The sequence below is a fragment of the Eleutherodactylus coqui genome, chromosome 1, assembly GCF_035609145.1.
Source record: "Eleutherodactylus coqui strain aEleCoq1 chromosome 1, aEleCoq1.hap1, whole genome shotgun sequence".
In the NCBI taxonomy this organism is placed as follows: Eukaryota; Metazoa; Chordata; class Amphibia; order Anura; family Eleutherodactylidae; genus Eleutherodactylus; species Eleutherodactylus coqui.
In genome coordinates, this window is record NC_089837.1 from 239,475,593 (window position 1) to 239,492,783 (window position 17,191).

Below are 17,191 nucleotides of genomic sequence, written 5' to 3' on the forward strand. Positions count from 1 at the left end.
GTGCGATTGGCTACGTACTCCCTTACCATCCTTTTACAGTGCTCCCGCCAACTCAGCCTTGACTGGGGAGCGGTGACATAGTCTTGCTGGGGAGCCATAAAGCTGGCAAAGGCCTTGGAGAATGTTCCCCTGCCTGCGCTGTACATGCTGCCTGATATCTGCGCCTCCCCTGCTACCTGGCCCTCGGAACTGCACCTTCTGCCACTAGCGCTGTCGGATGGGAATGTTACCATCAGTTTGTCCGCCAGGGTCCTGTGGTATAGCATCACTCTCAAACCCCTTTCCTCTTCGGGTATGAGAGTGGAAAGGTTCTCCTTATACCGTGGGTCGAGCAGTGTGTACACCCAGTAATCCGTAGTGGCCAGAATGCGTGTAACGCGAGGGTCTCGAGAAAGGCATCCTAACATGAAGTCAGCCATGTGTGCCAGGGTACCTGTACACAACACATGGCTGTCCTCACTAGGAAGATCACTTTCAGGATCCTCCTCCTCCTCCGGCCATACACACTGAAAGGATGACAGGCAAGCAGCATGGGTACCCTCAGCAGTGGGCCAAGCTGTCTCTTCCCCCTCCTCCTCATGCTCCTCCCCCTCCTCCTCAACGTGCTGAGATATAGACATGAGGGTGCTCTGACTATCCAGCGACATACTGTCTTCCCCCGCCTTCGTTTCCAAGCGCAAAGCGTCTGTCTTTATGCTTTGCAGGGAACTTCTCAAGAGGCATAGCAGAGGAATGGTGACGCTAATGATTGCAGCATCCCCGCTCACCATCTGGGTAGACTCCTCAAAGTTTCCAAGGACCTGGCAGATGGCTGCCAACCAGGCCCACTCTTCTGTAAAGAATTGAGGAGGCTGACTCCCACTATGCCGCCCATGTTGGAGTTGGTATTCCACTATAGCTCTACGCTGCTCATAGAGCCTGGCCAACATATGGAGCGTAGAGTTCCACCGTGTGGGCACGTCGCACAGCAGTCGGTGCACTGGCAGATTAAAGCGACGATGCAGGGTCCGCAGGGTGGCAGCGTCCGTCTTGGACTTGCGGAATTGTGCGCTGACCCGGCGCACCTTTCCGAGCAGGTATGACAAGTGTGGGTAGCTTTTCAGAAAGCGCTGAACCACCAAATTAAAGACATGGGCCAGGCATGGCACGTGCATGAGGCTGCCGAGCTGCAGAGCCGCCACCAGGTTACGGCCGTTGTCACACACGACCATTCCCGGTTGGAGGCTCAGCGGCGAAAGCCAGCAGTCGGTCTGCTCTGTCAGACGCTGCAGCAGTTCGTGGGCCGTGTGCCTCTTCTCTCCTAAGCTGAGTAGTTTCAGCACGGCCTGCTGACGCTTGCCCACCGCTGTGCTGCCACGCCGCACAACACCGACTGCTGGCGACGTGCTGCTGCTGACACATCTTGATTGCGAGACAGAGGTTGCGTTGGAGGAGGAGGAGGAGGAGGAGGAGGAGGGTGGTTTAGTGGAGGAAGCATACACTGCCGCAGATACCACCACCGAGCTGGGGCCCGCAATTCTGGAGGTGGGTAGGACGTGAGCGGTCCCAGGCTCTGACTCGGTCCCAGCCTCCACTAAATTCACCCAATGTGCCGTCAGGGAGATATAGTGGCCCTGCCCGCCTGTGCTTGTCGACGTGTCCGTTGTTAAGTGGACCTTGGCAGTAACCGCGTTGGTGAGGGTGCATACAATGTTGCGGGAGACGTGGTCGTGCAGGGCTGGGACGGCACATCGGGAAAAGTAGTGGCGACATGGAACCGAGTAGCGCGGGGCCGCCGCCGCCATCATGCTTTTGAAAGCCTCCATTTCCACAAGCCTATACGGCAGCATCTCCAGGCTGATCAATTTGGCTATGTGCACGTTTAACGCTTAAGCGTGCGGGTGCGTGGCGGCGTATTTGCGCTTGCGCTCAAACAGTTGCGCTAGCCACGTCTGGACGCTGCGCTGAGAGACATTGCTGGATGGGGCCGAGGACAGCGGAGGTGAGCGTGTGGGTGCAGGCCGGTAGGCACTCGTGCCTGTGTCCTCAGAGGGGGTTTGGATCTCAGTGGCAGGTTGGGGCACAGGGGGAGAGGCAGTGGTGCAAACCGGAGGCAGTGAACGGCCTTCGTCCCACCTTGTGGGGTGCTTGGCCATCATATGCCTGCGCATGCTGGTGGTGGTGGCTCCCCAGCTGATCTTGGCGCGACAAAGGTTGCACACCACTGTTCGTCGGTCGTCAGGTGTCTCTGTGAATAACTGCCACACATTAGAGCACCTTGGCCTCTGCAGGGTGGCATGGCGCGAGGGGGCGCTTTGGGAAACAGTTGGTGGATTATTCGGTCTGGCCCTGCCTCTACCCCTGGCCACCGCACTGGCTCGGCCTGTGCCCACACCTTGACTTGGGCCTCCGCGTCCTCGCCTGCGTCCACATCCTCTAGGCCTAGCCCTACCCCTCAGCATGCTGTATTACCAGTAGTGCAGAAACAGAACGCTGTATTTAAATGTGCCGCTTATTGGCCTGTGGTTGGAGGCTGACTTCGCTTACGGAACGCACAGCAGAGCCAGGAAAGAATTTTGCGCAAGCCTGCTGTAACACTTAGCTGGTTGCGTATGAATTTGGACAACTACCCCCAGCAGAGACCCTGTACACCGAGGACGGTCACAGGCAGCCCAAATAGATTTTTTTCCCCAAATGTTTTTGGAAAGGCCCACTGCCTATATACACTAAATATGTCTTCTGTCCCTGCCTCACCACTACTGGCCCTGGACAATGTAAAATTACTGCAGACTGTTTCACTGTGGACAGGAATACAGCGGTGATGTAACAGGCAACACAGAGGCAGGAATGAATTTTGCGCAAGCCTGCTGTAACACTTAGCTGGCTGCGTATGAATTAGGACAACTACCCCCAGCAGAGACCCTGTACACTGAGGACGGTCACAGGCAGCCCAAATAGATTTTTTTCCCAAATGTTTTTGGAAAGGCCCACTGCCTATATACACTAAATATGTCTTCTGTCCCTGCCTCACCACTACTGGCCCTGGACAATGTAAAATTACTGCAGACTATTTCACTGTGGACAGGAATACAGCGGTGATGTAACAGGCAACACAGAGGCAGGAAAGAATTTTGCGCAAGCCTGCTGTAACACTTAGCTGGCTGCGTATGAATTAGGACAACTACCGCAAGCAGAGACCCTGTACACTGAGGACGGTCACAGGCAGCCCAAATAGATTTTTTTCCCCAAATGTTTTTGGAAAGGCCCACTGCCTATATACACTAAATATGTCTTCTGTCCCTGCCTCACCACTACTGGCCCTGGACAATGTAAAATTACTGCAGACTGTTTCACTGTGGACAGGAATACAGCGGTGATGTAACAGGCAACACAGAGGCAGAAAAGAATTTTGCGCAAGCCTGCTGTAACACTTAGCTGGCTGCGTATGAATTAGGACAACTACCCCCAGCAGAGACCCTGTACACTGAGGACGGTCACAGGCAGCCCAAATAGATTTTTTTCCCCAAATGTTTTTGGAAAGGCCCACTGCCTATATACACTAAATATGTCTTCTGTCCCTGCCTCACCACTACTGGCCCTGGACAATGTAAAATTACTGCAGACTGTTTCACTGTGGACAGGAATACAGCAGTGATTTAACAGGCAACACAGAGGCAGGAAAGAATTTTGCGCAAGCCTGCTGTAACACTTAGCTGGCTGCGTATGAATTAGGACAACTACCCCCAGCAGAGACCCTGTACACTGAGGACGGTCACAGGCAGCCCAAATATATATTTTTCCCCAAATGTTTTTGGAAAGGCCCACTGCCTATATACACTAAATATGTTTTCTGTCCCTGCCTCACCACTACTGGCCCTGGACAATGTAAAATTACTGCAGGACGCAATGCTCTGCACGGCCGATATACAAAAAAAAAAAAAAAGTGCAACACTGCAAAAAGCAGACTCCACACTACTGCACACGGTTAGATGTGGCCCTAAGAAGGACCGTTGGGGTTCTTGAAGCCTAAAATTACTCCTAACGCTCTCCCTATAGCAGCTCCCGCACCAGCAGCACTTTCTCTGAACTATGTCAGAATGCATCTGTGGCAAGCCGTGGGAGGGGCCGATTTATATACTCGGGTGACACCTGATCTCGCCAGCCACTCACTGCAGGGGGGTGGTATAGGGCTTGAACGTCGCAGGGGGAAGTTGTAATGCCTTCCCTGTCTTTCTATTGGCCAGAAAAGCGCGCTAACGTCTCAGAGATGAAAGTGAAAGTAACTCGAACATCGCGTGGTACTCGTCTCGAGTAACGAGCATCTCGAACACGCTAATACTCGAACGAGTATCAAGCTCGGACGAGTACGTTCGCTGATCTCTAGTTTCGATCATGTCTCTCTTCTCTCCTCCAGGCTGTGCAGATTAAGTTCTTAAAAGTCTTTCTCGATAAGTATTTTGCTTGAGACCTTCTACTATTTTTGTAGCCCTTCTTTGGACTTGTTCTATTTTATCAATGTCTCTTTGTAAGGGAAGTCTCCAGAATTGAACACAGTATTCCAGATGTGGTCTTATCATAGCTTTGTACAGCAGGATCACAATATTGCTCTCGGTCTACTGGTTATACCTCTAGCTATGCAGCCAAGTATCTTACTTGTTTCCCCTGTGGCTTGACCATACTGTTAACTCATTTTGATGCTCTTAGAAACTCTAAATACTCCTGTTCTGAAGTCCTAGATAATGCAAAACTGACAGTACTATACTCAGACTGAGGATTAATTACTCCACAAGTGCATTATATTACATTTGAAAGCATTAAACTGCATTTCCATTGTCTTGACCCTTTATCCAGTACGTTTGTACCAATATGAAAGCCACTCCAAAACAAGGAATCTAGAAGCACCAGTTATAGATCTATACATCTATCAAACAAACCAGAGGTGTAAGACTCAAGTAATAGCATATATAAAATCTAAAATGTATTATGCATTATCAAGAACAAAGCTGAAAACATACAAATAAGACATTAAAAACAATTAATGCTACAAAAAGGATGGGACACAGAACACCTCTCTGTATGAGACATAAAAGTAAAGTGCCCAAAGTACATAAATAAACCCAAAAATTTCTGCCAAAAAGATAATTAATTACAGGCCGCCAATTCATATATATATATATATATATATAATATATATATATATATATATATATATATATATATATATATATATATATATATATATATATATATATATATATATATATATATACACACACACACACACACACATAGGTATAACCATAAAGTGCCTAGGGCAAGTAGATATAAACATACATATAAACATACGCAGAGTGGAGCAGACCAACTACCCCCAATGCATTTTATTTGGGCACTTTACTATCATGTCTCATACAGAGAGGTGTTGTATGACCCATTTTATTTGAAGCTTTTATTGTTTTTAATGTCTTTTATGTATGTTTCCAGCTTTGGTCTTGATAATGCATAATAATTCTTGTATTCTATATATGGTATTATTTGAGTCTTGCACCTTTGGTTTGTTGAATAGGTGTACACATTTATCCATGAAATCATTTTCCATGTTCAAGACAGGAGTATTAACCCTGTTACACACTTTTGTATCATTGCAATCAGACAACCCTTATCTACCAAACCTTCTCCTGTGTCGCCAACGAACTTTTAAAAGACTAGCGCCCAGAATAAACCCTTGAAACCATTTGTAACCAGTCTCTGTTCAGAAGTCACACCATTAATAACAGCACTCTAATATCTGTCATTAACCAACTGAATCCACTGAACTATCCAGGGATTATGTCAAATTTTCAATAACTTATTTGTAAGCTCTTTATATAAAACTGTATCAAAGGCTTTGCTGAAAGCCAGATAGAGGATATCCACGGCACCACCTTCATTTACCACTTTTGAGACATAGTCAAAAAAATGATTGAGATTATTTTGGGGGGTTTTTTTGGTCAAAGCTGTTGTTGTTTTTTTAGGTAGTCAATTATCAATTCTTTAGGAGAGTTTCCATTATTTTTATTATTAGAGATGTTCGGCTAAGTGCTGGTTGCACCAGCCATGATGTTAATCAGGGTTCAGGTAAACAGCAATCAGCTGTTGAACTAGGTTTGAGCAAAAAGTGTTGCAGAGAGTAGTTAAACAAATCAGTTCGAGGTGCAGCAATCACATATTGGAGTTATTTAAGAATTTTGGGGTGTATGCCATCTGAACCCATCAACTTTAGGTTCACAAATGCACTTACAACATCAGCCTCTAACAACACTAGATCAGAGCCCTTATAACTAGAGCTATTGCAGTCACCAAATATATAATTCTGAAAGTATCCTTCTGAAAATACTGAACAACAGCATTATTCCCATCATAACACCCTAGATATATTCCTTGTTTCTAATGTTTGTAATTCCAAAGGTTTTTTTTCTTCCTGTCATTTATATTCCTGTAAAATATGATATCCCCCTCCACTGATTACCTACCAGGTTGTTTTAGAGATGCATCCAGCTGTTTCCCCACTCCGAGCACCGGCTGTTATATAGACAAGCGCTTGGGCGGAGGATGCAGAAGACAAGCGGGGTGTCCCCGCTTGTCTTCTGCATACACCTGTTTCCTCGCTCCGAGCGCCTGCTGTTATACAGCCGAGCGCTGGGAGCGGAGGATGAAGAAGACAAGCGGCGTGTCCCCACTTGTCTTCTGCATAAAGCTGTTCCCCGCTGGGAGCGCCTGGCTGTTATACAGCCGAGTGCTCCCAGCGGAGGATGCAGAAGACAAGCGGGGTGTCCCTGCTTGTCTTCTGCATCCAGATGTTTTCTGCACGGAGCGCCTGGCTGTTTTCTTACTCACTTTTCAGGTGTCTTCTCACACCCTTCTGGTTGCTCCCTTTGGGGAGAGACTGTGCCATCCCCCTACCTACTCACCCCCTAGGTGTCTCCACACACTTTTTGGGTGCTCTCTTTAAGGAGAGACGGCACCCCTTTTGACCCATGTCATAGGCCTTTCACCAGCCAAGCCAGAACCCTACTGAACACTGATGATGGGCAAACACTTCAAAACAGCTGTCTGTGTATGGTTTTCTGGCTTGGTTTCCTATTGCCAATCATTGTTTTAAAGACTTGTTAAAAAGTCATACATTGATTTGAAGGAATGCTAGCGCAGCAGAGGTATTGTTCCATCTTCCTTATTTGCAGTAAGGGCCTAAATACATACACAGCAATAATGAGTCAAGCCAAACTCCCTTACACATGTATGGTCAACAGCAACAGGAAGTGAGTGGGGTGAAAAAGGAACTGTTATTATTGAGGGAATGCATAGGTTCACTTTTGATGGAACTTAAATCTTCTGACTGATGGTCTCACATTATCTTTAAGCAATTTCTGGTACAAAAAAGACTAAACCATAACATTTACATCACTATTCTGTACACTTTCATGCTGTGTCAGGTTCTTCTAATGAAATGTTCTTGCAAAGATCCACTCTGTGTTTTATTCATTATCATCTCATCTGGTGGCATTGCTCATTTTAGATATTCATGGCAGTGAGAGATGACAAATGTTTTTCGACAGAAGGAAATAGCATAGCCGGCATTTTTTTGTTAAATAAATGATTATAAAGTTAAGTGCTTCATCTTCCTATACTGTTTGAATGAATTAAATATTGAATCAAGCTTTGATATATCCACATTATGAAAAACAAACGTTACATGGCACGACCTTACGTTTTCACACGTCTGTACAAGCTACTCTAAAATACAGTAGAATCAATAAAAATGTAGCTTTCTTAATTTAAAAATGAAATGTTTACTTAGCCAAAGTGCTAAGAAGTTTATATATCCTTCAAGGAATATTATCTATGGTCATGGGTGGAAAAATGTAGGTTCGTTTTACACTTGCCCAGAAATGTAATGTACTGTGCACGGAACACTGAAGAATCTATGACAGTGGATACAAATAAAGAGGGAATTATGTATGATTTAATTTTACTAATTATTTTATTTGTCTCCTGATAAAAATATTTGATAAAAAGAGAAAGGAAGATTCAGTTAGGGGTATATGACATAAACAGATTTTAATTGTGGAATTCGCGACTGCCATCCACGTGTACTTTCGGCGGCAAAATGCAGGTATTGAAAGGCATGTAGTTTTGATTTTTCCTTCACACTTGTGGATATAAATTGCGTATTCCACGAGCAGAAGAAAACTTGCAGCATGCTCTATTTTGCCGTAGAATCTGCTCAGACGGCCTCCCTTAAAGTCACTGGAGGCATCCGACCCTTAACATTGCATATGGGCTGCGGGTTCCCAAATCATCACTAAGCGGCGGTCATATGCAAAACAGGTTAGTGCCGCACTCAGGGTCACCAGCCGGGCTCACAGCCAGAATCTATTGTGGGCCTCCCGCATGCGGAATCCGATGCGGTTGTGTGAGCCCAGCATTGAGATATCTATATATCTGTAATATTAATATTAAATTTTTTATATTTTAACTTCCTACAACAAAATCTGCCTATGAAACACAGCTAAAATATGTAATTCACTCTACTTAACCTTAGTATATAGATAAATTGATAGGAAGAAAGAGGTTATGAAACAGCACTCAACTTTAACCAAGTAGACTCGCACTATAAGGCCTTAGTCAGACAGGCGTTTTTTTTTGCGCGATTTGCGCATGCGCATGCGTCCGGCAATTTTTTAAAACCATTGCTTTGCAATGGTATCGGACACATGAGCGCTTTTTATGCACTCGTCCGATAAATTATAGAACAGAAATCGCAGATCGCACCTATCTGCGATCTGCAATTCCTGTTCTCTTCTCTATATGCGCTCAATGGGGCCGGCGGCAGCAGCGCCGACCCCATTGAGAACATATAGTAGACAAATCATTCTTCTCTGCCACAGCTGTAACAGCTGTGGCAGAGAAGAACGATGTTTGCCCATTGAATTCAATGGAGCCAGCAATACAGCCGGCTCCATTGGAAGCAATGGGCTGCCGGCGTGCGTGGGATGAATTGTCGGGAAGGGCTTAAATTTATGAATGGGTGTAAGTCAGACCTGCCCCCTGATTGGCTCAGCGCTGAGCCAATCAGGGGGCAGGTCTGAATCACACCCCCTTCACACCCACTGCAGGCCGGCCGCGGGGAACTCCGACTGCCGGGAGCAGGTGAGTATGTATATATTTTTTATTTTAACACTTTTCGGGATGAATTGCAGGGAAGGGCTTATATATTTAAGCCCTTCCCGACAATTCATCCCACACTCGCCCGCAGCGCATTGCTTTCAATGGAGCGGCTGTATTGCCGGCTCCATTGAATGCAATGCGCTGGACAGCTCCGGCCCGTTTCTAATGAAACGCGGCTAGGAGCAGATTTTCGGGCGATTTTCAGGCACCGGTCACGCGATTTGCGGAAGCGCATCCGTCATGCGATCCGCAAATCGCGCGAAAAAACGCCCGTCTGACTAAGGCCCAATGAGAAGTTATAATTGCTTTTAGGTGGTACAAAAGTACTATGTATTTTTCTACTTTTTTCATACTTTTGTTTCGCCCAATGAACTGCTTCCTGAACTAACAAGGATATTCAGCTGGGCTAATTACACAAGACACAAAACCCTTGCTTAATAAATAAGCAGAAAACTTATTTATACAGTCTGTTCAGGAAAAAATTGCTTCCCTTCCCACATTTTCATATAATAGTAATGATTTAAGTTGAATTAGGATGCAATCCTGCTTCCGAACTAACAGTGTAGTTCGCTTTCTAAAAGTAATGGTGTGCAATACTGAATAGAAGCCTAAACAAATTAATCAGATTAAAAATTCTAAAATCAGAAGTGTAACATGAACAACTATCATACACAACTGTAGATACCCCTTTTCCCTGAAAATAAGCCCTAGCACGATTTTTAACTACTGTCCAGGCAGCTATATATGTAAAAAAAAAGAAATATTTTGGAGCAAAAATTAATATAAGACCCTGTCTTATTTTCGGGGAAACGCGGTAGTATTGGGCCATATGTCTTTTGTCATTGTATTATAACAGCATCACCAGCAGCATTATACACATCAAATAAAATAATATTATAACATTTCAATTATGATTAAGTGTTCTGCAATTAAATTTACTTTACTGGGGCTCAAACTAAAGAGCTTTCCAGGTTTTGAAACATAAAAAAACTGTCTATCTTGCTCAGAGTAACCAATCACATGTCCCTCTGGATTTTTCAATAAAAAGAAAGAGTTTTTATTCTACGCTGGACCTATATCCTTTTCCTGTGCGTCTGTTGTGGTTTCCAGCCAGTCCTTGCATGGGAGTGACTGCAGAGGAGTTGGTTTCTGGTTTGCATTATGTCCCACAACAGATTAAATGCAGTGCCCATTAAGTAAAGGGAAATGTGAGTAGTAACAGGGTCCAATAGACTCTTGCTATTGGTTGCTTGCAGACCCATTTCTCATTGGCCAGTGGGCCCATATGAGAAAGTTTTTGCGATTATCTGATAGACTGTTGCGTGACAGAGAGAGGGAGTCTGTGATTGGTCAGGGAGAGAGAGAAGGAAATGTCCTGGTCAGTAAGACCAGAAGTGCACAGTGATTTTAGAATAATTCTAGGGAAAGCAAGCAAAGCAGACTTATGTGTAGTGAGGGAGAAAGTAGTGAAAGATGCGGTGAGGAGAAGTCGGGAAGGGGAATGGAGCATGGAGAAGGTCTGGTATGGGTGAGCAGTTGTAAGGAAGGAGTCTGGAGAGGTCATTCTTCCTGCGGAAGTCACGACTCAACCTGTAACCGTGAGTGAGAGAGTCCAAGTGCTTTAGGCCTGGTCCAGTCCTCTAGGTGAGTGAGTCAACACAGCATCAGGTGCCTTAATCTGTTCAGGAGGGAGTACACAGAGACCAGAGCCATAGTCTCCACTGCCACAGAAGCATAATTTTCACTAGTGGCCATTTATTCCTTATTTAGAATACAGCAGGACCTAGTTTTATGCAAACTGATAATCTCAAACACCTCCCCAGATCACTCAGGTTACCTTACTACAATTGTACAGTAGTTTCATTTCCACAACACCCACCTATAGGAAAAATTGGGGTCCCCTTCCACACTAATCATCGCACTAGAAAGGCAGATGGAAGACCATGAACGGGGCTATCTCCGTTGTAAATTATGGTTGTTGTAACAGTCTAGCATTTCACTAATCCTATAAACTGCAATGAAGATGAATAGATGGCAACCTCTAACTCATGTACTCTTTCTGGAGTGCCAAACATCAAGCGACCTTATTTTCCTCACGGATGGAGATCTCCGAGATGGCTATACAGTGCAGCATTAGTACTTACCTGTTCCTGCTCCTGAGCTCTTCTCTGCTTCTCTCTGACAGGGAAACTACATTGGAACAGACTAGCATTTCTATGTCCAGATGGTTGGAGCTGCACAGGATGGTATTGTGGTCCACATGTGACCTATGGACCACAGGTTGTACAATCCTGATTTAGATGGAGGATGGAATTTCAGAATCATTTCCTCTGTTAAGCCCAAGCATTCCCACTATGGCATTGATTGTTACAAATGCTTTGGGCAGAAGAAAGGTTTGTCCTACTTTTATATATGCATGCAAGCAAAGGCATAACTTGAAGCTTCTGGGCCCCAATGCAAAACCTGTAACAGGGCCCCCAACTATAATGCTTTATTCATAGTACTGGGCTCCCTATATGGAGAAGATAGGCCTTATGGGCTCCTATAGACTCGTGGGCCCGGGAGAAACCACATCCCCTGAATCCCCTATAGTTACGCTTCTGCGTGCAGGCACTTACCAGAATAATGCCATGTAAAATTAACCTTTAGATTTAATCCTTTCCAATACAAATTTGGATTCAGGGTTTTCCTAAAAGGCTTTCTCTTTTGGCTGTTATACAATGGTGCCATCTGCTAGCTAAAGCCAGTGTGTGTACACCAGAGAGGCTCTGACAGTGGAGTGGCTGGCAATAGATGGTAAGAATACCCTGTCAAACGTCTTCTGACATTGGAGCTGTACAAGTTTTAATCAGAATGTAGGAAGATGTCAGACAGTGGATTGGAAAGGCTTAATACCTTTCATTGTACAACACGCATGTCAAACACAAGGCCCATAGGCCAAATCCGGCCCACTACTTTATTTTATATAGCCTGTTTGCCATGCAGCGACCAAACAGGCACTCCACTCACCCAGCCTGCTGCAGCAATCCGGCAGTACAGAGTTTGTGGTTGCTGACCTTTTCACCCCCAGGTTCTGAGTGTGCCATGCTGTGCGCAGTGCAGAGACCAAGGGGAGAGGCCAGCCGTCATGAACTCAGCAGTGGCTGCCAAGGTCATACCAAACTTACAGGCTGGGTGAGTGGAATTCCTGTAGAAATGCTATCCGGCCAGAGGTTAATAGTGGGGTTGCTATTACTATTGGGACTATTATGGAAGTTACTTATTACTACTGGGGCCAATATAGAGGATACTACTGAAGCCACAATAAGGGGCAATATTACTATTGGGGCCACTATAGGGGTCACTATTACTACTGGGGCCACCAATATAGTGGCCACTTACTACTGCTGCCACTATTTAGGTCGCTTATAATACTGGGGCCACTATATAGGTCACTATTATTACTAAGGTCGCTATAGGGGGTCACTATTACTTCTGGGGCAACTATGGGGCACTCTATTACTACTGTGACCACTATGGGGGACACTATTACTATGCAGTCTTACAATTACAATTGGCTGTTTGAAAGCAAGCATTATTTTGAGATGTCGGTTGTACAATGATTAACACTTACTGATTTAGAGTAATATTAAATAATCTATTATGAGAAATAAACTATTATGGTCTAAAGAGTATAAAATGATGAACTCTTTTAATCTGTATTACTCCAATAAAATGTTTAAAATGATAAATTATCATCTATGAAAAACATTAAGAATTTAAAATATTCTCCTTGCTGTGCTTAGCAATGAGTAAGCAAATAAAATATGATTGACTTGAAATTGTATTTACTGGAAAGATGTTTTATGCTACTACTCGTATTCTTCATTAGCACATATAACCTGCTGAAATTCCAATGAAGTCTGTATGCAAGTTTCTATGACAACAAGCAACATACTAATCATTAAATACGATGTGTGATTTTTTTTTTATATATAAAGCTAGGTCAGAAAAGAGAGAAACAAGCATTAAATCAATTACAAACATAGGAAATTGATGGCAGAAAAAGAGCACATCTTGAATGAATTTATGGTTGATTTACCAACAACATCTGCTGGAAGATTGTTCCAAGCATCTACTACTCTTTCAGTAACATAATTTTCTCTGTGTGATTAATCTCAGAGCGAGAAACCAAGTAATCTTGTGGATATGATACCTTTTAATGGCTAACAAAGATGCATGATGTTACAGCAAGCTTTCGGGCATATCTCGTTCCCTTCGTCAGGCTATTGAAAGCAAGCTATTGAAGGGGGCAAGATATCCTCGAAAGCTTGCTTGCTGTAACATCATGCATCTTTGCTAGGCATTAAAAGGTATCATATTCACAACATTACTTGGTTTCTCTTACTGAGATTATTCACACATTGCTCTACTGGATAACACCGTACCAAACCTTTTTTTTTAGTTTTACATAATTTTCTCTGACATTGCTTTCTTCAACTAATCTCAGATTGTGCACCCTTCTTCTAGCGTTTAGCTCCCTGACCTCTCACTAGCAAAAGCCAGACTCCTACTGTACACTGATGATGGGCAATAACCCGGAAACAGCTGTATGTACATGGAGTCTGGCTTTGCTTTTGATTCCCAGTCATTGTAAGAAGACTTGTATAAAAAGTCCCACTTTGACTCGAAGGAATGCTGCCTTTCAATAGGTGGCACTGTGGAGGATTTATTCCATCTCCCTTATTTGCATATTACCCAGAGGAGCGTGCGTGGCCATTTGAGTCTCCTCACTTAGTTTATAGTATATAGTTGCTCTCCCTAAGGAGAAAAGAGCGTTTCTGACCCCTGTCCCAGGCCTCTCACTAGCAAAAGCCAGACTCCTACTGTACACTGATGATGGGCAATAACCCGGAAACAGCTGTATGTACATGGAGTCTGGCTTTGCTTTTGATTCCCAGTCATTGTAAGAAGACTTGTATAAAAAGTCCCACTTTGACTCGAAGGAATGCTGCCTTTCAATAGGTGGCACTGTGGAGGATTTATTCCATCTCCCTTATTTGCATATTACCCAGAGGAGCGTGCGTGGCCATTTGAGTCTCCTCACTTAGTTTATAGTATATAGTTGCTCTCCCTAAGGAGAAAAGAGCGTTTCTGACCCCTGTCCCAGGCCTCTCACTAGCAAAAGCCAGACTCCTACTGTACACTGATGATGGGCAATAACCCGGAAACAGCTGTATGTACATGGAGTCTGGCTTTGCTTTTGATTCCCAGTCATTGTAAGAAGACTTGTATAAAAAGTCCCACTTTGACTCGAAGGAATGCTGCCTTTCAATAGGTGGCACTGTGGAGGATTTATTCCATCTCCCTTATTTGCATAGCTCCCTGATAAAACACTTCTCTCCTGAAACTTATTTCTACCTGTAACATATATAAAGCTTTTGTCATGTCCCCCTCTTCATTCTCTCATCCAGGCTATACAAATTATATTCTTTAAGTTTTGTTTTTAAGACCATCCACCATTTTTGTAGTTCATCTTTGGACTTGTTCTATTTTACCAATGTCTTTCTGTAGATGAGTTCTCCAGAACTGCACACAGTATTCCAGATGTAGTCTCACCGGAGCTCTATACAGCGGGATAACAGTCTCCCTCTTACTATACTTCTCACTACGCAGCCAAGCATCCTACTTGCTTTCTTTACTGCTGAACCACACTGTGGACTCATTTTGAGGCTATCAGAAATCAGAACCCTTAAATCCTTCTTTTCTAATTCAATACTCAGTCTGAGGATTTCTGCACCCCGAGTGCATTATTTTACATTTGGAAACATTAAACTGTAGTTTGCATTATTTTGACCATTTATCCAGTTAGGCTAAATCTTTCTTCATGTTCATGACACCACCAGGAGCATCAACCCTACTGCATACTTGAGTCATCAGCAGACAGGCAGACCTTACCTGTTAAACCTTCTCCTATGTCACTTATCAACATATTAAAAAGAATAGGACTAGAGATGAGCGAGCATATTCGTCCGAGCTTGATGCTCGTTTGAGTATTAGGGTGCTCGAGATGCTCGTTACTCGAGACGAGCACCACGCAGTACTTGTCTCAATTAAACGAGCACTGACCATTGAATTCAATGGAGCCGGCAATACAGCCGGCTCCATTGAAAGCAATGGGCTGCCGGCGATCTCAGGATTTTCGGGAAGGGCTTAAAAATTGAAGCCCTTCCCTGAAAATCATCCAAAACTGTGTAAAAATAAAGAAAAAAATATATTCACCTTGTCCCGGCAGACGGAGTTCAGCCGCGGCCGGCCGGCAGTTCTCTTGAACTGCTCCGAGTAGTATTCAGCAGCTTGGGGTTTTAAATCCCCGCCTGCTGAATGAGCTGCCTCTGATTGGTCACAGCCTCACCAATCAGAGGCAGCTCTCACTCACACCCATTCATGAATTCATGAGCCAATCAGGGGCAGCTCTCAGCTGAATGACAGCTGAGAGCTTCCCCTGATTGGTCCCTGCGCTGAGCCAATCAGAGGCAGCACTCACTCACCCATTCATGAATGGGTGTGAGTGAGAGCTGCCTCTAATTGGTGAGGCTGTGACCAATCAGAGGCAGCTCATTCAGCAGGCGGGGATTTTAAATCCCCGGCTGCTGAATACTACTCAGAGCAGTTCAGGAGAACGGTTTTGGATGATTTTCCGGGAATCATCCAAAAATAAAAATATAAGCCCTTCCCGAAAATTCATCCCGCGCTCGCCGGCAGCCCATTGCTTTCAATGGATCCGGCTGTATTGCCGACTCCATTGAATTCAATGGGCTAACATCGTTCTTCTCTGCCACAGCTGTTACAGCTGTGGTAGGGAGAACGATCTTTATGCTGACGGGGGGGGGTCTCACTCTTGCCACTATTGTGGCTTAATAGTGAGACCTCGGAGCCTGAAATGCAGCCCTGCATGTTGCTCCTCGCCTGCCCTATCCATTTCTGTGTTTTTTACATGACTTTGGTGATTTGCTAAGATTTTCACAAATGAAAACCTTAGCGAAGCACCAGTCATATACGAAAATGCTCGAGTCGCCCATTGACTTCAATGGGGTTCGTTACTCGAAACGAACTCTCGAGCATCACTGAAAGTTCGACTCGAGTAACGAGCACTCAAGCATTTTGGTGCTCGCTCATCTCCAAATAGGACCCTTGTGGGCATCACTTGTAACTCATCCTTTTCCACAATACACTCTGTTAACAATTACAAAATGTTCTTGGTACTGAAGCTGATAAACAATATGGCTATTTTGATTTTTGTTGATTACTGCAGATTAAACCTTTGAGGCGTAGATATTATATGCGGTACAGTAGAACAAAAAAATCTAAGGCTAACACTAACTCTATTTGAAATGGGATAACTTAGGTGTGACTAATATAAGCCCTAATAACCTAGCCACTTAGTATTCCTCACTTGATGTTCCCCATTTCCTGATGGTCTTTCATCCCTTAATCAGAATTGTTTATATGTACTGGGCTGAAGCATTGAACTAAAAGATGTTGGTTGCATCAAATGAAAGGCCTTTGGAAAACAAGTACAGTGAATGGCAACTTCATTAGAGACATCCAACTAGTAGTGAGTAGGAACTCCTTTGGCATTTAGAACCTCAGCAATTCATATCAATACTCGTGGTGGCTTTGATCTCTCTCAAGCTATTTAGTGGTCCAGGCTGCACTACTGTAACTTCCTCATGGCCCTGGAGTCTTGCAAATCTCTGAACTGTACTAATGTGAGGTGTGCACAGCCCTGTAGTCTTACCAAAGGACCTTTTTCCATTAGTTGAGCCAAACCTGTAGATTCCTGTATCGAACGTGCAGTGATCCAGGGACAGAAATGCAAACTTGTCTACTCAATAAGGGGGATCCATGTCTACTCCTGTGTGATTATTCTCAGTAGGAGAAACCAAGCAATCTTGTAGATATGATACCTTTTAATGGCTCAAAAATACATGATGTTATGGCATGTATCAAAAATACATGATGT